Source organism: Ranitomeya imitator, chromosome 2 (assembly GCF_032444005.1).
Source record: "Ranitomeya imitator isolate aRanImi1 chromosome 2, aRanImi1.pri, whole genome shotgun sequence".
In the NCBI taxonomy this organism is placed as follows: Eukaryota; Metazoa; Chordata; class Amphibia; order Anura; family Dendrobatidae; genus Ranitomeya; species Ranitomeya imitator.
Genome location: NC_091283.1, coordinates 174777295 through 174798910, shown reverse-complemented (window position 1 = coordinate 174798910; position 21616 = coordinate 174777295). Strand labels below are relative to the sequence as shown.

At 48.7% G+C, this 21616-nt stretch overlaps 1 protein-coding gene across 1 annotated transcript in view; it reads left to right on the top strand.

The window, feature by feature from the left end:
- The first annotated feature begins 6297 nt into the window (after positions 1-6297).
- The window catches only part of SURF4 (surfeit 4), a 32517-nt gene continuing 17198 nt past the window's right edge, over positions 6298-21616 (top strand). The window contains exon 1 of the mRNA XM_069748018.1: positions 6298-6669. The gene's annotated coding sequence lies outside the window, so the exon portion shown is untranslated. The remainder of the gene's footprint in view (positions 6670-21616) is intronic.

The window sequence follows — 21616 nt, the reverse complement described above, 5'->3', positions numbered from 1 at the left end:
TTTGACATTGTCCCAGGAGAAGGCTCAATGTTTCGCTAACCGCCGGCGCTGTGTGGGTCCCCGACTTCGTGTTGGGGATTTGGTTTGGTTGTCGTCTCGTTATGTTCCTATGAAGGTTTCCTCTCCTAAGTTTAAGCCTCGTTTCATTGGTCCGTATAAGATTTCTGAGGTTCTCAATCCTGTGTCGTTTCGTTTGACCCTTCCAGCTTCTTTTGCCATCCATAATGTATTCCATAGGTCATTGTTGCGGAGATACGTGGCGCCTGTGGTTCCATCCGTTGATCCTCCTGCCCCGGTGTTGGTTGAGGGGGAGTTGGAGTATGTGGTGGAGAAGATTTTGGATTCTCGTATTTCGAGACGGAAACTCCAGTACCTGGTCAAATGGAAGGGTTATGGTCAGGAAGATAATTCCTGGGTCTTTGCCTCCGATGTTCATGCTGCCGATCTGGTTCGTGCCTTTCATTTGGCTCGTCCTAGTCGGCCTGGGGGCTCTGGTGAGGGTTCGGTGACCCCTCCTCAAGGGGGGGGTACTGTTGTGAATTCTGTTGTCAAGCTCCCTCCTGTGGTCATGAATGGTACTTCGGCTGGTTGTGTCCATGGGCTTCCTCTGGTAGTTGTGAGTGGGGCTGCGGCTTCTGAGGTTCCTTCCACAGGTGACGAGGTTAATTCGTTAGCTGGCTGCTCTATTTAACTCCACCTAGATCATTGCTCCATGCCACCTGTCAATGTTCCAGTATTGGTCTAGTTCACTCCTGGATCGTTCTTGTGACCTGTCTTCCCAGCAGAAGCTAAGTTCCTGCTTGTTTTTCTTTAGTTTGCTATTTTTCTGTCCAGCTTGCTATTTTGATTGTTTTCTTGCTTGCTGGAAGCTCTGGGACGCAGAGGGAGCGCCTCCGCACCGTGAGTCGGTGCGGAGGGTCTTTTTGCGCCCTCTGCGTGGTCTTTTTGTAGTTTTTTGTGCTGACCGCATAGCTACCTTTCCTATCCTCTGTCTGTTCAGTAAGTCGGGCCTCACTTTGCTAAATCTATTTCATCTCTGAGTTTGTAATTTTCATCTTTACTCACAGTCATTATATGTGGGGGGCTGCCTTTTCCTTTGGGGAATTTCTCTCAGGCAAGGTAGGCTTTATTTTTCTATCTTTAGGGCTAGCTAGTTCCTTAGGCTGTGTCGAGTTGCATAGGGAGCGTTAGGAGCAATCCATGGCTATTTCTAGTGTGTGTGTTAGGTTTAGGGATTGCGGTGTTGTGAATTCTGTGGCAGAGCTCCCTCCTGTGGTCACAAGTGGTATTTCGGCTGATTCTCTCTGGGAGCTTCCGTTTGTGGAGGAAAGTGGTACTGCGGCTTCTGAGTTTCCTCCCTCAGGTGATCTGGTGAGGTCGTTAGGTGCTTCTCTACTTAACTCCACCTAATGCTTTGATCCTTGCTTCCTGTCAATGTTCCAGTGTTGGACTTGTTTTTCCCTGGATCATTCCTGTGGCCTGCTGCTCTGCATAGCTAAGTTCTTCTTTGCTATTTGTTTGCTATTTTTTCTGTCCAGCTTGTCTATTTGTTTTGCTGGAAGCTCTGGGACGCAAAGGGTGTACCTCCGTGCCGTTAGTTCGGTACGGAGGGTCTTTTTGCCCCCTTTGCGTGGTTTTCTTTAGGGTTTTGTGTAGACCGCAAAGTTATCTTTCCTATCCTCGCTCTGTTAAGAAAGTCGGGCCTCACTTTGCTGAATCTATTTCATCCCTACGTTTGTCTTTTCATCTTAACTCACAGTCATTATATGTGGGGGGCTGCCTTTTCCTTTGGGGTATTTCTCTGAGGCAAGGTAGGCTTATTTTCTATCTTCAGGCTAGTTAGTTTCTCAGGCTGTGCCGAGTTGCATAGGCAGAGTTAGGCGCAATCCACGGCTGCCTCTAGTGTTGTTTGGAGAGGATTAGGGATTGCGGTCTGCAGAGTTCCCACGTCTCAGAGCTCGTTCTATTATTTTGGGTTATTGTCAGATCACTGTATGTGCTCTGACCGCTATGTCCATTGTGATACTGAATTGCCTATCACAATATTGCGGTCAGCAGAGTTCCCACGTCTCAGAGCTCGTCCTATATTATCAGTAACTATCAGGTCATTCCGTGTGCTCTTAACCACCAGGTCCATTATTGTCCTGACCACCAGGTCATAACAGGGACCACCTTCTCCAGAGTACGTCTCATGCTGCTCCTAGGCCACCAGATCATAACATACACAGAGCCTGTGAGTCCTGCATCCTCCTCCCTCTAATGCACATAGCCTGTGAGTCCTGCATCCTCCTACCAATAATACACAGAGCCTGTGAGTCCTGCACCCTCCTCCCACTAATACACAGAGCCTGTGAGTCCTGCCTCCCCCTCCCACTAATACACAGAGCCTGTGAGTCCTGCATCCTCCTCCCACTAATACACAGAGCCTGTGAGTCCCGCATCCTCCTTTCACTAATACACAGAGCCTGTGAGCCTTGCATCCTCCTCCCACTAATACAAAGAGCCTGTGAGTCCTGCATCCCCTACCACTAATGCAGAGAGCCTGTGAGTCCTGCATCCTCCTACCACTAATACACAGAGCCTGTGAGTCCTGCATCCCCCTCCCACTAATACACAGAGCCTGTGAGTCCTGCATCCTCCTCCCACTAATACACAGAGCCTGTGAGTACTGCATCCCCTCCCCCTAATATAGAGAGCATGTGAGAGTCCTGCATCCCCCTCCCACTAATACATAGAGCCTGTGAGTCGTGCATTTCCCTCCCACTAATACCGAGAGCTTGTAAGTCCTGCATCCTCCTACCACAAATACAGCCAGCCTGTGAGTCCTGTATCCTCCTCCCACTAATACAGAGAGCTTGCGAGTCCTGCATCCTCCTCACACTAAGAGCCTGTGAGTCCTGCATCCTCCTCACACTAATAAAGAGCCTGTGAGTCCTGCACCCCCCTCCCACTAATACACAGAGCCTGTGAGTCCTGTATCCTCCTCCCACTAATACACAGAGCCTGTGAGTCGTGCCTCCCCCTCCCACTAATAGACAAAGCCTGTGAGTCCTGCATCCTCCTCCCACTAATGCACAAAGCCTGTGAGTCCCACATCCTCCTCCCACTAATACACAGAGCCTTTGAGTCTTGCATCCTCCTCCCACTACTACAGAGAGCCTGTGAGTCCTGCATCCCTTACCACTAATGCAGAGAGCCTGTGAGTCCTGCATCCTCCTACCACTAATACACAAAGCCTGTGAGTCCTGCATCCTCCTCCCACTAATACACAGAACATGTGAGTCCTGCCTCCCCCTCCCACTAATACACAGAGCCTGTGAGTCCTGCATCATCCTCCCACTAATACACAGCCTGTGAGTCCTGCATCCCCTTCCCACTAATACACAGAGCCTGTGAGTCCTGCATCCTCCTCCCACTAATACACAGAGCCTGTGAGTCTCGCATCCTCCTCCCACTAATACAGAGAGCCTGTGAATCCTGCATCCCCTACCACTAATGCAGAGAGCCTGTGAGTCCTGCATCCTCCTCCCACTAATACACAGAGCCTGTGAGTCCTGCACCCTCCCACTATTACACAGAACATGTGAGTCCTGCCTCCCCCTCCCACTAATACAGAGCCTGTGAGTCCTGCATCCTCCTCCCAGTAATACACAGAGCCTCTGAGTCCCGCATCCTTCTTTCCCTAATACACAGAGCCCGAGTCCCGCATCCTCCTCCCACTAATACACTGTTGTGAATTCTGCTCTTGGGCTCCCTCCAGTGGTTATGAGTGGTAGTGCTGCTGTCTTTGGATCGCAGCATTTATCAGGTGTGTCCACTTGCAATTTGGACTGGGCTATTTAGTCTTGCTTGATCCTTTAGTCAGTGCCAGTTGCCCATTGTTTTTGGAGGATTCGCATCCATACTTGGTCTCTCCTGTTTTGCTGTTCATTTCAACAAAGATAAGTTCTGGCTTTGTTTTTGCTGTCCACCTGCTGTGGACCTTATAGTTCAGTGCATTTTCATGTTTTGTCTTGTCCAGCTTTGTCTGTGAAGGATTTTTTGCAGCCAAGCTGTGTCTCTGGAGATGCAGATATACCCTCCATGTCTTTAGTCAGATGTGGAGATTTGTATTTTCTGTGGTGGATATTTTCTAGTGTTTTAATACTGACCACATAGTACTCTGTCCTATTCTTTCTTTTTAGCTAGAATGGCCTCCTTTGCTAAGTCCTGATTTCAGTCTGCGTATGTCATTTCCCTCTCCTCTCACAGTCAATATTTGTGGGGGGCTGTCTATCCTTTGGGGATTTTCTCTGAGGCAAGATAGTTTTCCCGTTTCTATCTTTAGGGGAAGTTAGTTCTTAGGCTGTGTCGAGGGGTCTAGGGAGTGTTAGGTACTTCCCACGGCTACTTCTAGTTGCGGTGCTAAGTTCAGGGTCTGCGGTCAGTACAGTGACCACCTTCTCCAGAGTACGTCTCATGCTGCTCCTAGGCCACCAGATCATAACATACACAGAGCCTGTGAGTTCTGCATACTCCTCCCTCTAATACACAGAGCCTGTGAGTCCTGAATCCTCCTCCCACTAATACACAGAGCCTGTGAGTCCTGCATCCCCTATCACTAATGCAGAAAGCCTGTGAGTCCTGCATCCTCCTACCAATAATACACAGAGCCTGCGAGTCCTGCATCCTCCTCCCACTAATGCACAGAGCCTGTTATTCCTGCCTCCCCCTCCCACTAATACACAGAGCCTGTGAGTCCTGCATCCTCCTCCCACTAATACACAGAGCCTGTGAGTCCCGCATCCTCCTCCCACTAATACAGAGAGCCTGTGAGTCCTGCATCCCCTACCACTAATGCAGAGAGCCTGTGAGTCCTGCATCCTCCTACCACTAATACACAGAGCCTGTGAGTCCTGCATCCCCCTCCCACTAATACACAGAGCCTGTGAGTCCTGCATCCTCCTCCCACTAATTCACAGAGCCTGTGAGTCCTGCATCCCCTACCAGTAATGCAGAAAGCCTGTGAGTCCTGCATCCCCCTACCAATAATACACAGAGCATGTGAGTCCTGCATCCTCCTCCCACTAATACACAGAGCCTGTGAGTCCTGCCTCACCCTCCCACTAATACACAGAGCCTGTGAGTCCTGCATCCTCCTCCCACTAATACACAGAGCCTGTGAGTCCCGCATCCTCCTCCCACTAATACACAGAGCCTGTGAGTCTCGCATCCTCCTCCCACTAATACAGAGAGCCTGTGAGTCCTGCATCCCCTACCTCTAATGCAGAGAGCCTGTGAGTCCTGCATCCTCCTACCACTAATACACAGAGCCTGTGCGTCCTGAATCCCCCTCCCACTAATACACAGAGCCTGTGAGTCCTGCATCCCCTACCACTAATACAGAGAGCCTGCGAGTCCTGCATCCTCCTCACACTAATAGAGCATGTGAGTCCTGCATCATCCTCACACTAATAAAGAGCATGTGCGTTCTGCATCCCCCTCCCACTAATAGAGAGCCTGTGAGTCCTGCATCTCCCTCCCACTCATACAGAGCCTGTGAGTCCTGCATCCCCCTCCCAGTAATACATAGAGCCTGTGAGTCCTGCATCCTCCTCCCACTAAAGCAGAGAGCCTGTTAGTCCTGCATCTCCCTCCCACTAATAGAGAGCCTGTGAGTCCTGCATCCCCCTCCCACTAATACATAGAGCCTGTGAGTCCTGCATCCTCCTCCTACTGATACAGAGAGCCTGAATCCTGCATCACGCTTCCACTAATACAGAGAGCCTGTAAGTCCTGCATCCTCCTACCACTAATACAGAGAGCCTGTGAGTCCTGCATCCTACTCCCACTAATACAGAGAGCCTGCTAGTCCTGCATCCTCCTCACACTAATAGAGCATGTGAGTCCTGCATCCCCCTCCCACAAATACAAGGAGCCTGTGAGTCCTGCATCCTCCTCACACTAATAGAGCATGTGAGTCCTGCATCGTCCTCACACTAATAAAGAGCATGTGAGTCTTGCATCCCCCTCCCAATAATGGAGAGCCTGTGAGTCCTGCATCCCCCTCCCACTAATACAGAGAGCCTGTGTGTCCTGCATCCCCTCCCACTAATACATAGAGCCTGAGTCTTGCATCCTCCTCCCACTAATGCAGAGAGCTTGTAAGTCCTGCATCCCCCTCCCACTAATGCAGAGAGCCTGTGAGTCCTGCATCTCCCTCCCACTAATACAGAGAGCCTGTGAGTCCTGCATCCCCCTCAGTGGCGTAGAAAGGGGGTGCGGGGGGGGGGCGGGGCGCCCCGGGCGGCACAATGTGGGGGCGGCTATCAGCACGGCTGCGCGCACTCATTCTCTGCTCCTTCCTCCCAGCATTATGAGGACTGGAGCAGAGCGCTGGCAGTGCGCGCGGCCGTGCAGAATTGCTGGCTGCAGTGTAGCAGGGGCACACAGTCACACACGCTGTGACTCACCCCCGCACCTGCAGTCAGCAGCAGAAGCTCCGATCCCGCCCCTCCAGCAGCATCACAGCTCTCACAATGTGAAGAGCCATGGAGGGGCGGGGCTAAATGTCGGGGGCGGAGCCACGGACAAGCAGGAAGTCGAGGCAGAAGGAAATATGAAAATCAGAGCGGGAGACAGAAAAGATGTGAGAACAGAGACAGAAAACAACAGAGAGGCAAGACACAGGTGAGAAGTATATATGTATATATATATATATATATATATATAACATCATTGTCTAAGGGTCACACTTCCGTCTTTCTGTCTGTCCTTCTGTCTTTCTTTCTTTCACGGATATTCATTGGTCGCGGCCTCTGTCTGTCGTCGCTGATTGGTCTCGGCAGCTGCCTGTCATGGCTGCCGCGACCAATCAGCGACGGGCACAGTCCGATTAGTCCCTCCGCTGCAGTCAGTGCCCGGCGACTGCTCTATACTCCCCACAATCAGCGCCCGCTCCATAATCCCCTCCAGTCACCACTCACACAGGTTTAATAGCAGCGGTAACGGGCCGCGGTGTAACGCACTCCGTTACCGCTGCTATTAACCCTGTGTGTCCCCAACTATTTACTATTGATGCTGCCTATGCAGCATCAATAGTAAAAATATGTCATGTTAAAAATAATAAAAAAATGAAAAAACCTGCTATACTCACCCTCCATCGCCTTTCCCGCTCCTCGCAACGCTCCAGTGCCCGCTCCATGCAAGCGGCAGCTTCCGGTGCCAAGGATGGTATGTGAGAAGGACCTGCCATGACATCACGGTCATGTGACCGCAACGTCATCACAGGTCCTGCGCTCATACCAACCCTGGGACTGGAAGCTGCCTCGTGCGATACAGGGCCAGAATTCATCGGAGGGTGAGTATATGTTTATTTTTTATTTTAAGTCTGTATACTACGTGGCTCTGTGCTGTATACTCCATCACTGGGCAATATACTACGTGGCTGGGCAATATGCTACGTGGGCTGTGCAATATACTACATGGCTGTGTTATATACTACGTGGCTGGGCAATATGCTACGTGGGCTGTGCAATATACTACATGGCTGTGTTATATACTACGTGGCTGTGTTATATACTACGTGGCTGTGCTATACGCTATGTGGGCTGTGCTATATACTGTGTGGGCTGTGTTATACACTACGTGGCTGTGCTATATGCTACGTGGGCTGTGTTATATGCTATGTGGCTATGCTATATTTCTCTGCTGTATCTGCATCATGAATCATGCTATGTGTTAAAGGGGGGGCCCACTGAGACTCTTTCGCCCGGGGCCCTCTAAAACCGCGGCCGGCGCTGCAGCTGTTTAACGCTATTGACGTGCGGGCCCGCGCCCGTACGTCAATAGTTAACAACAGCCACCAGCCATTTGGAGGCTGGCAGCTGAAGTCGGCCGCAGCGCACACGTCGACGGCTTCTGACGTCATTGTCAGTCGCCGGCGAGTGCACGCTTCAGCTGCGTGGAGAGAGCAGGAGCGCGGTCAGGTAAGCAGAACTTTTTTTTTTGCAGACCCTATCATGTGTGTTGCCCTATTTTTGGTAACCTTTGTGTGTATTGAGCCGAGGGGGGGGGGGGGCGCCAAACTCGGGAGCAGCCCCGGGCAGCAAAAGCTCTAGCTACGCCCCTGATCCCTCTCCCACTAATACATAGAGCCTGCGAGTCGTGCATTTCCCTCCCACTAATACCGAGAGCTTGTAAGTCCTGCATCCTCCTACCACAAATACAGCGAGCCTGTGAGTCCTGCATCCTCCTCCCACTAATACAGAGAGCTTGCGAGTCCTGCATCCTCCTCACACTAAGAGCCTGTGAGTCCTGCATCCTCCTAACACTAATAAAGAGCATGTGAGTCCTGCACCCCCCTCCCACTAATACACAGAGCCTGTGAGTCCTGTATCCTCCTCCCACTAATACACAGAGCCTGTGAGTCCTGCCTCCCCCTCCCACTAATACACAAAACCTGTGAGTCCTGCATCCTCCTCCCACTAATGCACAAAGCCTGTGAGTCCCACATTCTCCTCCCACTAATACACAGAGCCTGTGAGTCTTGCATCCTCCTCCCACTACTACAGAGAGACTGAGAGTCCTGCATCCCTTACCACTAATGCAGAGAGCCTGTGAGTCCTGCATCCTCCTTCCACTAATACACAAAGCCTGTGAGTCCTGCATCCTCCTCCCACTAATACACAGAACATGTGAGTCCTGCCTCCCCCTCCCACTAATACACAGAGCCTGTGAGTCCTGCATCATCCTCCCACTAATACACAGAGCCTGTGAGTCCTGCATCCCCCTCCCACTAATACACAGAGCCTGTGAGTCCTGCATCCTCCTACCACTAATACACAGAGCCTGTGAGTCCTGCATCCTCCTCCCACTAATACACAGAGCCTGTGAGTCCTGCACCCTCCCACTAATGCACAGAACATGTGAGTCCTGCCTCCCCCTTCCACTAATACAGAGCCTGTGAGTCCTGCATCCTCCTCCCACTAATACACAGAGCCTGTGAGTCCCGCATCCTTCTTTCACTATTACACAGAGCCCGAGTCCCGCATCCTCCTCCCACTAATACACTGTTGTGAATTCTGCTCTTGGGCTCCCTCCGGTGGTTATGAGTGGTAGTGCTGCTGTCTTTGGATCGCAGCATTTATCAGGTGTGTCCACTTGCAATTTGGACTGGGCTATTTAGTCTTGCTTGATCCTTTAGTCAGTGCCAGTTGCCCATTGTTTTTGGAGGATTCACATCCATACCTGGTCTCTCCTGTTTTGCTGTTCATTTCAACAAAGATAAGTTCTGGCTTTGTTTTTGCTGTCCACCTGCTGTGGACCTTATAGTTCAGTGCATTTTCATGTTTTGTCTTGTCCAGCTTTGTCTGTGAAGGATTTTTTGCAGCCAAGCTGTGTCTCTGGAGATGCAGATATACCCTCCGTGTCTTTAGTCAGATGTGGAGATTTGTATTTTCTGTGGTGGATATTTTCTAGTGTTTTAATATTGACCGCATAGTACTCTGTCCTATTCTTTCTTTTTAGCTAGAATGGCCTCCTTTGCTAAGTCCTGATTTCAGTCTGCGTATGTCATTTCCCTCTCCTCTCACAGTAAATATTTGTGGGGGGCTGTCTATCCTTTGGGGATTTTTGTTGTGAATTCTGTGGCTGAATTCACTCCTGTGGTCACAAGTGGTACTGCAGCTTCTGAGCTTCCTCCCTCAGGTGTTCTGGTGAGCTCGTTAACTGCTTCATTACTTAACTCCGCCTGATGCTGCTATCCTTGCTCCTTGTCAATGTTTCAGTGTTGGATCTGAGCTTCTCCTGATTGTTCCTGTGACCTGCTGCTCTGTATAGCTAAGTGCTTTTTGCTTTTTTGTTGCTTTTTTTCTGTCCAGCTTGTCTTTTGTTTTGCTGGAAGCTCTGAGACGCAAAGGGTGTACCGCCGTGCCGTTAGTTCGGCACGGTGGGTTTTTTTTTGCCCCCTTTGCGTGGTTTTGCTTTAGGGTTTTTTGTAGACTGCAAAGTTCGCTTTACTGTCCTCGCTCTGTCCTAGAATATCGGGCCCCACTTTGCTGAATCTATTTCATCCCTACGTTTTGTCTTTTCATCTTACTCACAGTCATTATATGTGGGGGGCTGCCTTTTCCTTTGGGGAATTTCTCTGGGGCAAGTCAGGCCTATTTTTCTATCTTCAGGCTAGCTAGTTTCTTAGGCTGTGCCGAGTTGCCTAGGTAGTTGTTAGGCGCAATCCACAGCCGCTTTTAGTTGTGTTTAGGATAGGATCAGGTGTGCAGTCTACAGAGTTTCCACGTCTCAGAGCTCGTTCTTGTATTTTTGGGTATTTGTCAGATCACTGTGTGCGCTCTGATCGCTAAGCACACTGTGTTTCTGGATTGCCTTCATAACACCTGTCATTAGCAAACATAACAGTACAAGGAGCCCAAACTAATGATTCTCAATAGAGGGAAAGAAAAAGTTCTGACATCATTTTTTTTTTTTTTCTGCTCTGTGTTCACTTTTTTTTTTTTTCCCCTAGACATTTGGGTGATTCTGGACACAGGTGTGGACATGGATATTCAGGGTCTGTGCTCTTCAATGGATAATCTCGTTATAAATGTACAAAAAATTCAAGATACTATTGATCAGAAATCTATGTTAGAACCAAGAATTCCTATTCCTGATTTGTTTTTTGGAGATAGAACTAAGTTTCTAAGTTTCAAAAATAATTGTAAGCTATTTCTGGCCTTGAAACCTCATTCTTCTGGTAATCCTATTCAACAGGTTTTGATTATTATTTCTTTTTTGCGCGGCGACCCTCAAGACTGGGCATTTTCTCTTGCGCCAGGAGACCCTGCATTGAGTAGTGTCGATGCGTTTTTCCTGGCGCTCGGATTGCTGTACGATGAGCCTAATTCAGTGGATCAGGCTGAGAAAAATTTGCTGGCTTTGTGCCAGGGTCAGGATGATATAGAAGTATATTGTCAGAAATTTAGGAAATGGTCAGTGGAATGAATCTGCGCTGGCAGCTTTGTTCAGAAAGGGTCTCTCTGAGGCTCTTAAGGATGTCATGGTGGGATTTCCTATGCCTGCTGGTTTGAATGAGTCTTTGTCTTTGGCCATTCAGATCGGTCGACGCTTGCGCGAGCGTAAATCTGTGCACCATTTGGCGGTACTGCCTGAGGTTAAACCTGAGCCTATGCAGTGCGATAGGACTATGACTAGAGCTGAACGGCAGGAATACAGACGTCTGAATGGTCTGTGTTTCTACTGTGGTGATTCCACTCATGCTATTTCTGATTGTCCTAAGCGCACTAAGTGGTCCGCTAGGTCTGCCGTCATTGGTACTGTACAGTCCAAATTCCTTCTGTCCATTACCTTGATATGCTCTTTGTCGTCGTTTTCTGTCATGGCGTTTGTGGATTCGGGCGCTGCCCTGAATTTGATGGATTTGGATTATGCTAAACGTTGTGGGTTTTTCTTGGAGCCTTTGCGGTGTCCTATTCCATTGAGAGGAATTGATGCTACACCTTTGGCCAAGAATAAACCTCAATACTGGGCCCAGCTGACCATGTGCATGGCTCCTGCACATCAGGAAGTTATTCGCTTTCTGGTGTTGCATAATCTGCATGATGTGGTCGTGTTGGGGTTGCCATGGCTACAAACCCATAATCCAGTATTGGATTGGAATTCCATGTCGGTATCCAGCTGGGGTTGTCAGGGGGTACATGGTGATGTTCCATTTTTGTCGATTTCGTCATCCACCCCTTCTGAGGTCCCAGAGTTCTTGTCTGATTATCAGGATGTATTTGAAGAGCCCAAGTCCGATGCTCTACCTCCGCATAGGGATTGTGATTGTGCTATCAATTTGATTCCTGGTAGTAAATTCCCTAAAGGTCGATTATTTAATTTATCCGTGCCCGAACACGCCGCTATGCGCAGTTATGTGAAGGAATCCCTGGAGAAGGGACATATTCGCCCATCGTCATCACCACTGGGAGCAGGGTTCTTCTTTGTAGCCAAGAAGGATGGTTCGCTGAGACCGTGTATTGATTACCGCCTTCTTAATAAGATCACTGTTAAATTTCAGTATCCCTTGCCATTGTTATCTGACTTGTTTGCTCGGATTAAGGGGGCTAGTTGGTTCACTAAGATAGATCTTCGTGGTGCGTATAATCTGGTGAGAATCAGGCAAGGAGATGAATGGAAAACTGCATTCAATACGCCCGAGGGTCATTTTGAGTATCTAGTGATGCCGTTCGGACTTGCCAATGCTCCATCTGTGTTTCAGTCTTTTATGCATGACATCTTCCGTGAGTATCTGGATAAATTCCTGATTGTTTACTTGGATGACATTTTGATCTTCTCAGATGATTGGGAGTCTCATGTGAAGCAGGTCAGAATGGTTTTTCAGGTCCTGCGTGCTAACTCTTTGTTTGTGAAGGGATCAAAGTGTCTCTTCGGTGTGCAGAAAGTTTCATTTTTGGGGTTCATCTTTACCCCTTCTACTATCGAGATGGATCCAGTTAAGGTCCAAGCCATCCAGGATTGGATTCAGCCGACATCTCTGAAAAGTCTGCAAAAGTTCCTGGGCTTTGCTAATTTTTATCGTCGCTTCATCTGTAATTTTTCTAGCATTGCCAAACCATTGACCGATTTGACCAAGAAGGGTGCTGATTTGGTTAATTGGTCTTCTGCTGCTGTGGAAGCTTTTCAGGAGTTGAAGCGTCGTTTTTGTTCTGCCCCTGTGTTGTGTCAGCCAGATGTTTCTCTTCCGTTCCAGGTCGAGGTTGATGCTTCTGAGATTGGAGCAGGGGCGGTTTTGTCACAGAGAGGTTCTGATTGCTCAGTGATGAAACCATGTGCTTTCTTTTCCAGGAAGTTTTCGCCCGCTGAGCGTAATTATGATGTGGGCAATCGAGAGTTGCTGGCCATGAAGTGGGCATTCGAGGAGTGGCGTCATTGGCTTGAAGGAGCTAAGCATCGCGTGGTGGTATTGACTGATCATAAGAACTTGACTTATCTCGAGTCTGCCAAGCGCTTGAATCCTAGACAGGCCCGTTGGTCGTTATTTTTTGCCCGCTTCGACTTTGTGATTTCGTACCTTCCGGGCTCTAAAAATGTGAAGGCGGATGCTCTGTCTAGGAGTTTTGTGCCCGACTCTCCGGGTTTATCTGAGCCAGCGGGTATCCTCAAGGAAGGAGTCATTGTGTCTGCCATCTCCCCTGATTTGCGGCGGGTGCTGCAAAAATTTCAGGCGAATAAACCTGATCGTTGTCCAGCAGAGAAACTGTTCGTCCCTGATAGGTGGACTAATAAACTTATCTCTGAACTTCATTGTTCGGTGTTGGCTGGTCATCCTGGAATCTTTGGTACCAGAGAGTTAGTGGCTAGATCCTTCTGGTGGCCATCTCTGTCACGGGATGTACGTACTTTTGTGCAGTCCTGTGGGATTTGTGCTAGGGCTAAGCCCTGCTGTTCTCGTGCCAGTGGGTTGCTTTTGCCCTTGCCGGTCCCAAAGAGGCCTTGGACACATATTTCGATGGATTTCATTTCTGACCTTCCCGTTTCTCAAAAGATGTCAGTCATTTGGGTGGTCTGTGATCGCTTTTCTAAAATGGTCCATCTGGTGCCCTTGGCTAAATTGCCTTCCTCCTCTGATTTGGTACCTTTGTTCTTTCAGCATGTGGTTCGGTTGCATGGCATTCCTGAGAATATTGTTTCTGACAGAGGTTCCCAGTTTGTTTCAAGGTTCTGGCGAGCCTTTTGTGGTAGGATGGGCATTGACCTATCCTTTTCCTCGGCTTTCCATCCTCAGACTAATGGCCAGACCGAACGAACCAATCAGACCTTGGAAACATATCTGAGATGTTTTGTTTCTGCAGACCAGGATGATTGGGTGTCCTTTTTGCCGTTGGCTGAGTTCGCCCTTAATAATCGGGCCAGCTCGGCTACCTTGGTTTCTCCATTTTTTTGCAATTCTGGGTTCCATCCTCGTTTCTCTTCAGGACAGGTTGAGTCTTCGGACTGTCCTGGTGTGGATTCTGTGGTGGATAGGTTGCAGCAGATCTGGACTCAGGTAGTGGACAATTTGATCTTGTCCCAGGAGAAAGCTCAACTTTTCGCTAATCGCAGACGCCGTGTGGGTCCCCGACTTCGTGTTGGGGATCTGGTTTGGTTATCTTCTCGTCATATTCCTATGAAGGTTTCCTCTCCTAAATTTAAACCTCGTTTTATTGGTCCGTATAGGATTTCTGAGGTTCTCAATCCTGTGTCTTTTCGTTTGACCCTCCCAGACTCCTTTTCCATACATAATGTATTCCATAGGTCGTTGTTGCGGAGATACGTGGCACCTATGGTTCCATCTGTTGAGCCTCCTGCCCCGGTTTTGGTGGAGGGGGAATTGGAGTATATTGTGGAGAAGATTTTGGATTCTCGTGTTTCTAGACGGAAACTCCAGTATCTGGTTAAATGGAAGGGTTATGCTCAGGAAGATAATTCCTGGGTTTTTGCCTCTGATGTTCATGCTTCCGATCTTGTTCGTGCCTTTCATGCGGCTCATCCTGGTCGGCCTGGGGGCTCTGGTGAGGGTTCGGTGACCCCTCCTCAAGGGGGGGGGGGGGGTACTGTTGTGAATTCTGTGGCTGAATTCACTCCTGTGGTCACAAGTGGTACTGCAGCTTCTGAGCTTCCTCCCTCAGGTGTTCTGGTGAGCTCGTTAACTGCTTCATTACTTAACTCCGCCTGATGCTGCTATCCTTGCTCCTTGTCAATGTTTCAGTGTTGGATCTGAGCTTCTCCTGATTGTTCCTGTGACCTGCTGCTCTGTATAGCTAAGTGCTTTTTGCTTTTTTGTTGCTTTTTTTCTGTCCAGCTTGTCTTTTGTTTTGCTGGAAGCTCTGAGACGCAAAGGGTGTACCGCCGTGCCGTTAGTTCGGCACGGTGGGGTTTTTTTTGCCCCCTTTGCGTGGTTTTGCTTTAGGGTTTTTTGTAGACTGCAAAGTTCGCTTTACTGTCCTCGCTCTGTCCTAGAATATCGGGCCCCACTTTGCTGAATCTATTTCATCCCTACGTTTTGTCTTTTCATCTTACTCACAGTCATTATATGTGGGGGGCTGCCTTTTCCTTTGGGGAATTTCTCTGGGGCAAGTCAGGCCTATTTTTCTATCTTCAGGCTAGCTAGTTTCTTAGGCTGTGCCGAGTTGCCTAGGTAGTTGTTAGGCGCAATCCACAGCCGCTTTTAGTTGTGTTTAGGATAGGATCAGGTGTGCAGTCTACAGAGTTTCCACGTCTCAGAGCTCGTTCTTGTATTTTTGGGTATTTGTCAGATCACTGTGTGCGCTCTGATCGCTAAGCACACTGTGTTTCTGGATTGCCTTCATAACACCTGTCATTAGCAAACATAACAGATTTTCTCTTAGGCAAGATAGTTTTCCCGTTTCTATCTTTAGGGGAAGTTAGTTCTTAGGCTGTGTCGAGGGGTCTAGGGAGTGTTAGGTACTTCCCACGGCTACTTCTAGTTGCGGTGCTAAGTTCAGGGTCTGCGGTCAGTACAGGGACCTGTTGTGAATTCTGTTGTCAAGCTCCCTCCTGTGGTCATGAATGGTACTTCGGCTGGTTCTGTCCATGGGCTTCCTCTGGTAGTTGTGAGTGGGGCTGCGGCTTCTGAGGTTCCTTCCACAGGTGACGAGGTTAATTCGTTAGCTGGCTGCTCTATTTAACTCCACCTAGATTATTGCTCCATGCCACCTGTCAATGTTCCAGTACTGGTCTAGTTCACTCCTGGATCAATCTTGTGACCTGTCTTCCCAGCAGAAGCTAAGTTCCTGCTTGTTTTTCTTTAGTTTGCTATTTTTCTGTCCAGCTTGCTATTTTGATTGTTTTCTTGCTTGCTGGAAGCTCTGGGACGCAGAGGGAGCGCCTCCGCACCGTGAGTCGGTGCGGAGGGTCTTTTTGCGCCCTCTGCGTGGTCTTTTTGTAGTTTTTTGTGCTGACCGCAAAGCTACCTTTCCTATCCTCTGTCTGTTCAGTAAGTCGGGCCTCACTTTGCTAAATCTATTTCATCTCTGAGTTTGTAATTTTCATCTTTACTCACAGTCATTATATGTGGGGGGCTGCCTTTTCCTTTGGGGAATTTCTCTCAGGCAAGGTAGGCTTTATTTTTCTATCTTTAGGGCTAGCTAGTTCCTTAGGCTGTGTCGAGTTGCATAGGGAGCGTTAGGAGCAATCCACGGCTATTTCTAGTGTGTGTGATAGGTTTAGGGATTGCGGTCAGCAGAGTTCCCACGTCTCAGAGCTCGTCCTATATTATCAGTAACTATCAGGTCATTCCGTGTGCTCTTAACCACCAGGTCCATTATTGTCCTGACCACCAGGTCATAACAGGGACCACCTTCTCCAGAGTACGTCTCATGCTGCTCCTAGGCCACCAGATCATAACATACACAGAGCCTGTGAGTCCTGCATCCTCCTCCCTCTAATGCACAGAGCCTGTGAGTCCTGCATCCTCCTACCAATAATACACAGAGCCTGTGAGTCCTGCATCCTCCTCCCACTAATACACAGAGCCTGTGAGTCCTGCCTCCCCCTCCCACTAATACACAGAGCCTGTGAGTCCTGCATCCTCCTCCCACTAATACACAGAGCCTGTGAGTCCCGCATCCTCCTTTCACTAATACACAGAGCCTGTGAGCCTTGCATCCTCCTCCCACTAATACAAAGAGCCTGTGAGTCCTGCATCCCCTACCACTAATGCAGAGAGCCTGTGAGTCCTGCATCCTCCTACCACTAATACACAGAGCCTGTGAGTCCTGCATCCCCCTCCCACTAATACACAGAGCCTGTGAGTCCTGCATCCTCCTCCCACTAATACACAGAGCCTGTGAGTCCTGCATCCCCTCCCACTAATACAGAGAGCATGTGAGTCGTGCATTTCCCTCCCACTAATACCGAGAGCTTGTAAGTCCTGCATCCTCCTACCACAAATACAGCGAGCCTGTGAGTCCTGCATCCTTCTCCCACTAATACAGAGAGCTTGCGAGTCCTGCATCCTCCTCACACTAAGAGCCTGTGAGTCCTGCATCCTCCTCACACTAATAAAGAGCATGTGAGTTCTGCATCCCCCTCCCATAAATACAAAGAGCCTGTGAGTTCTGCATCGTCCTCACACTAATAAAGAGCCTGTGAGTCCTGCACCTCCTCCCACTAATACACAGAGCCTGTGAGTCCTGTATCCTCCTCCCACTAATACACAGTGCCTGTGAGTCGTGCCTCCCCCTCCCACTAATAAACAAAGCCTGTGAGTCCTGCATCCTCCTCCCACTAATGCACAAAGCCTGTGAGTCCCACATCCTCCTCCCACTAATACACAGAGCCTTTGAGTCTTGCATCCTCCTCCCACTACTACAGAGAGCCTGTGAGTCCTGCATCCCTTACCACTAATGCAGAGAGCCTGTGAGTCCTGCATCCTCCTATGTTATGGCTGGCAATCAGGCAACACAGCGTGCAGTAATCAGCGCACATACAGAGATCTGGCAATAACCAAAAACAATAGGACGAGCTCTGAGACGTGGAATCTCTGTAGACTGCAGTACCTGATCTATCCTCACACAACTATAAGCAGCAGTGGATTGCGCCTATAACTACCTATGCAACTCGGCACTGCCTGAGGAGCTGACTAGCCTGAAGATAGAAATACAAGCCTGACTTACCTCAGAGAAATACCCCAAAGGAATAGGCAGCCCCCCACATATAATGACTGTTAGCAAGATGAAAAGACAAACGTAGGAATGAAATAGATTCAGCAAAGTGAGGCCCGATATTCTAGACAGAGCGAGGATAGCAAAGAGAACTATGCAGTCTACCAAAAACCCTAAAACGAAAACCACGCAAAGGGGCAAAAAGACCCACCGTGCCGAACTAACAGCACGGCGGTGCACCCCTTTGCTTCTCAGAGCTTCCAGCAAAAGTTAATAGCAAGCTGGACAGAAAAAACAGAAAACAAACTAGAAGCACTTATCTAGCAGAGCAGCAGGCCCAAGGAAAGATGCAGTAGCTCAGATCCAACACTGGAACATTGACAAGGAGCAAGGAAGACAGACTCAGGTGGAGCTAAATAGCAAGGCAGCCAACGAGCTCACCAAAACACCTGAGGGAGGAAGCCCAGAGACTGCAATACCACTTGTGACCACAGAAGTGAACTCAGCCACAGAATTCACAACACTCCTACCACTAATACACAAAGCCTGTGAGTCCTGCATCCTCCTCCCACTAATACACAGAACATGTGAGTCCTGCCTCCCCCTCCCACTAATACACAGAGCCTGTGAGTCCTTCATCATCCTCCCACTAATACACAGCCTGTGAGTCCTGCATCCCCCTCCCACTAATACACAGAGCCTGTGAGTCCTGCATCCCCCTCCCACTAATACACAGAGCCTGCGAGTCCTGCATCCTCCTCACACTAAGAGCCTGTAAGTCCTGCATCCTCCTCACACTAATAAAGAGCATGTGAGTCCTGCATCCCCCTCCCATAAATACAAAGAGCCTGTGAGTCCTGCATCCTTCTCCCACTAATACAGAGAGCCTGCCTGTGAGTCCTGCATCCCCCTCCCACTAACACATAGAGCCTGTGAGTCCTGCATCCCCCTCCCACTAATACATAGAGCCTGTGAGTCCTACATCCTCCTACCACTTATACAGAGAGCTTGTAGGTCCTGCATCCCACTCCCACTAATGCAGAAAGCCTCTGAGTCCTGCATCTCCCTCCCACTAATACAGAGAGCCTGTGAGTCCTGCATCCCCATCCCACTGATACAGAGAGCCTCTAAGTCCTGCATCCCCCTCCCACTAATGCAGAGAACCTGTGACTCCTGCATCCCCCTCCCACTAATACAAAGAGCTTGTAAGTCCTGCATCCCCCTCCCACTAATGCAGAGAGCCTGTGAGTCCTGCATCTCCCTCCCACTAATACAGAGAGCCTGTGAGTCCTGCATCCTCCTTCCATTGATACAGAGAACCTGTAAGTCCTGCATCCCCCTCCCACTAATACAGAGAGCCTGTGAGTCCTGCATCCCCCTCCCACTAACACATACAGCCTGTGAGTCCTGCATCCTCCTACCACTGATACAGAGATCCTGAATGTCCTGCATCTCCCTCCCACTAATGCAGAGAGCCTGTGAGTCCTGCATCACCCTCCCACTAATGCAGAGAGCCTGTGAGTCCTGCATCCCCCTCCCACTAATGCAGAGAGCCTGTGAGTCCTGCATTTCACTCCTACTAATAGAGAACCCGAGTTCTGGATTTGCCTCCTACTTATATGGAGAGTCTGTGAGTCCTGCATCCCCCTCCCAATAATACATAGCACCTGAGTCCTGCACCCCTCCCGTTAATAGAAAAAGCTGGAGTTCTGCATTCCCCTCCCACTAATATAGAGAGCTTGTGAGTCCTGCACTTCCTACCACTAATACATAGAGCCTGTACGTCCTGCATTCACCTCCCGGAAACACAGTGAGTCCTGTATTTCCCTCCCCCTCCCACAAATATAGAAAGCCTGTAAGCACTGCATTTCACTCTCACTAATACAGAGAGCCTGTGAGTCCTGCACCTCCTACCACTAATGCAGAGAGCCTGTGAGTCCTGACCTGTATTCCCCTCCCACTAATACAAAGAGCCTTTGAGTCCTGCATCACCCACCCACTAATACAGAGAGCCTGTATGTCCTGCATTCACCTCTCAGTAATACACTGAGCCTGTGAGTCCTGTATTTCCCTCCCACAAAAAAGGGGAGCCTGTAAGTACTGCATTTCACTCCTACGAATACAAAGAACCTGAGTCCTGCATCTCCCTACCACTAATACAGAGAGCCTGAGTCCTGCACCCCGCCCACTAATACAGAGAGCCTGTGAGTCCTGCATCCCCCTCCCACTAATACATAGAGCCTGTGAGTCCTGCACTCCATACCACTAATACAGAGAGCTTGTGAGTCCTGCACTCCATACCACTAAATATTCAAAATAATAATATCGATGTACTCACAGTGTAACTGTGTACAAAGTCCATACCAAATAGGGGTTCATTATGAATCAGTACAAAATTTTTATTAGAAAAATATATTAACATACAGACAAGGATCGCCCTCCCACTAAGGCCGGCGTCACACTTAGCGTAAAACAATACGGTCCGTATATTACGGCCGTAATACGCTGAAAAGTCCCGAAAAAAGTGGTCCGTAGCTCCTCCGTAGGCAGGGTGTGTCAGCGTTTTTTGCGCATGGCATCCTCCGTATGTAATCCGTATGGCATCCGTACTGCGTGGTTTTCTCGCAGGCTAGCAAAACCAACATACCGCTATAGAACTGATCCATGTGTCCCAAAAAGAAAAGAAAATATATATATACTGTCTATATATATATATATATATATATATATATATATGTCAGTAGACACATATATTAGAGAGAAAAGCCGGTAATTCAGTGCGGTGTACAGTAAAATCACACTGACAGCTTACAGTAGAATAGGTAAGCCTGGGAGCTTTCTAGGTAATTTCCCACGATCTATGAACAGCCAGCAGAGGGCGCCTCACTGCAAATAAAGCTAAATATAGATCATAGATCTATTTTTAGCCTCATTCCCTGGGGTTTTGCAGCGAGGAGCAGCCTGCATTAGCACAGCTCCTTGCTGCAAAATGTTTTAACCCCTTCAGAAGGATTTACATCGTTGGACGTTACAGATCTGCGGAGGGTAAGTATATTGTTGGTTTATTATGTTTTTTCTTTCACAGAACGAGGGTCTTCAGTGATTGGATTGGGCGTTGAATAAAATACTGCACCAACCATTGTTTTTATTTCATTAAAATAATTTTAAATAATGTGTTTGTGTTTTATTTAACCCTTCACTACAATTGGATTAATAATGGATAGGTGTCATAATTGACGCCTCTCCATTATTAATTAGGCTTAATGTCACCTTACAATAGCAAGGTGGCATTAACCCTTCATTACCCCATATCCCACCGCTACACGGGAATGGGAAGAGAGTGGCCAAGTGCCAGAATAGGCGCATCTTCCAGATGTGCCTTTTCTGGGGTGGCTGGGGGCAGATATTTTTAGCCAGGGGGGGGGCCAATAACCGTGGACCCTCTCCAGGCTATTAATATCTGCCCTCAGTCACTGGCTTTACTACTCTGGCGGAGAAAATTGCGCGGGAGCCCACGCCAATTTTTTCCGCCATTTAACCCTTTATTTTAAGAGCTAGAACGGCCAAATTTTGCAGATACACACTACTGACATTAGTAGTGTGGAATCTGCAAAAAAATTGAGAGAAGACATGGTTTACTGTATGTAAACCATGTCTCAAATCATGTCGGGTTTTAGGAAGGAGAAAGAAAAAGCCGGTAATTGAATTACCGGCTTTCAAGCTGTATAGCGCTGGAATAAATATTAATATATATACATATATGTGTCTCACTGACTATATATATATATATACCTATTCTATGTGTACACATTAATTCTACCTATTCTACTGTAAGCTGTCAGTGTGATTTTACTGTACACCGCACTGAATTGCCGGCTTTTCTCTCTAACAGCGCTGCGTATTTCTCGCAAGTCACACTGCTTGTCCGTGTGTAATCCGTATTTTTCACGCTTCCA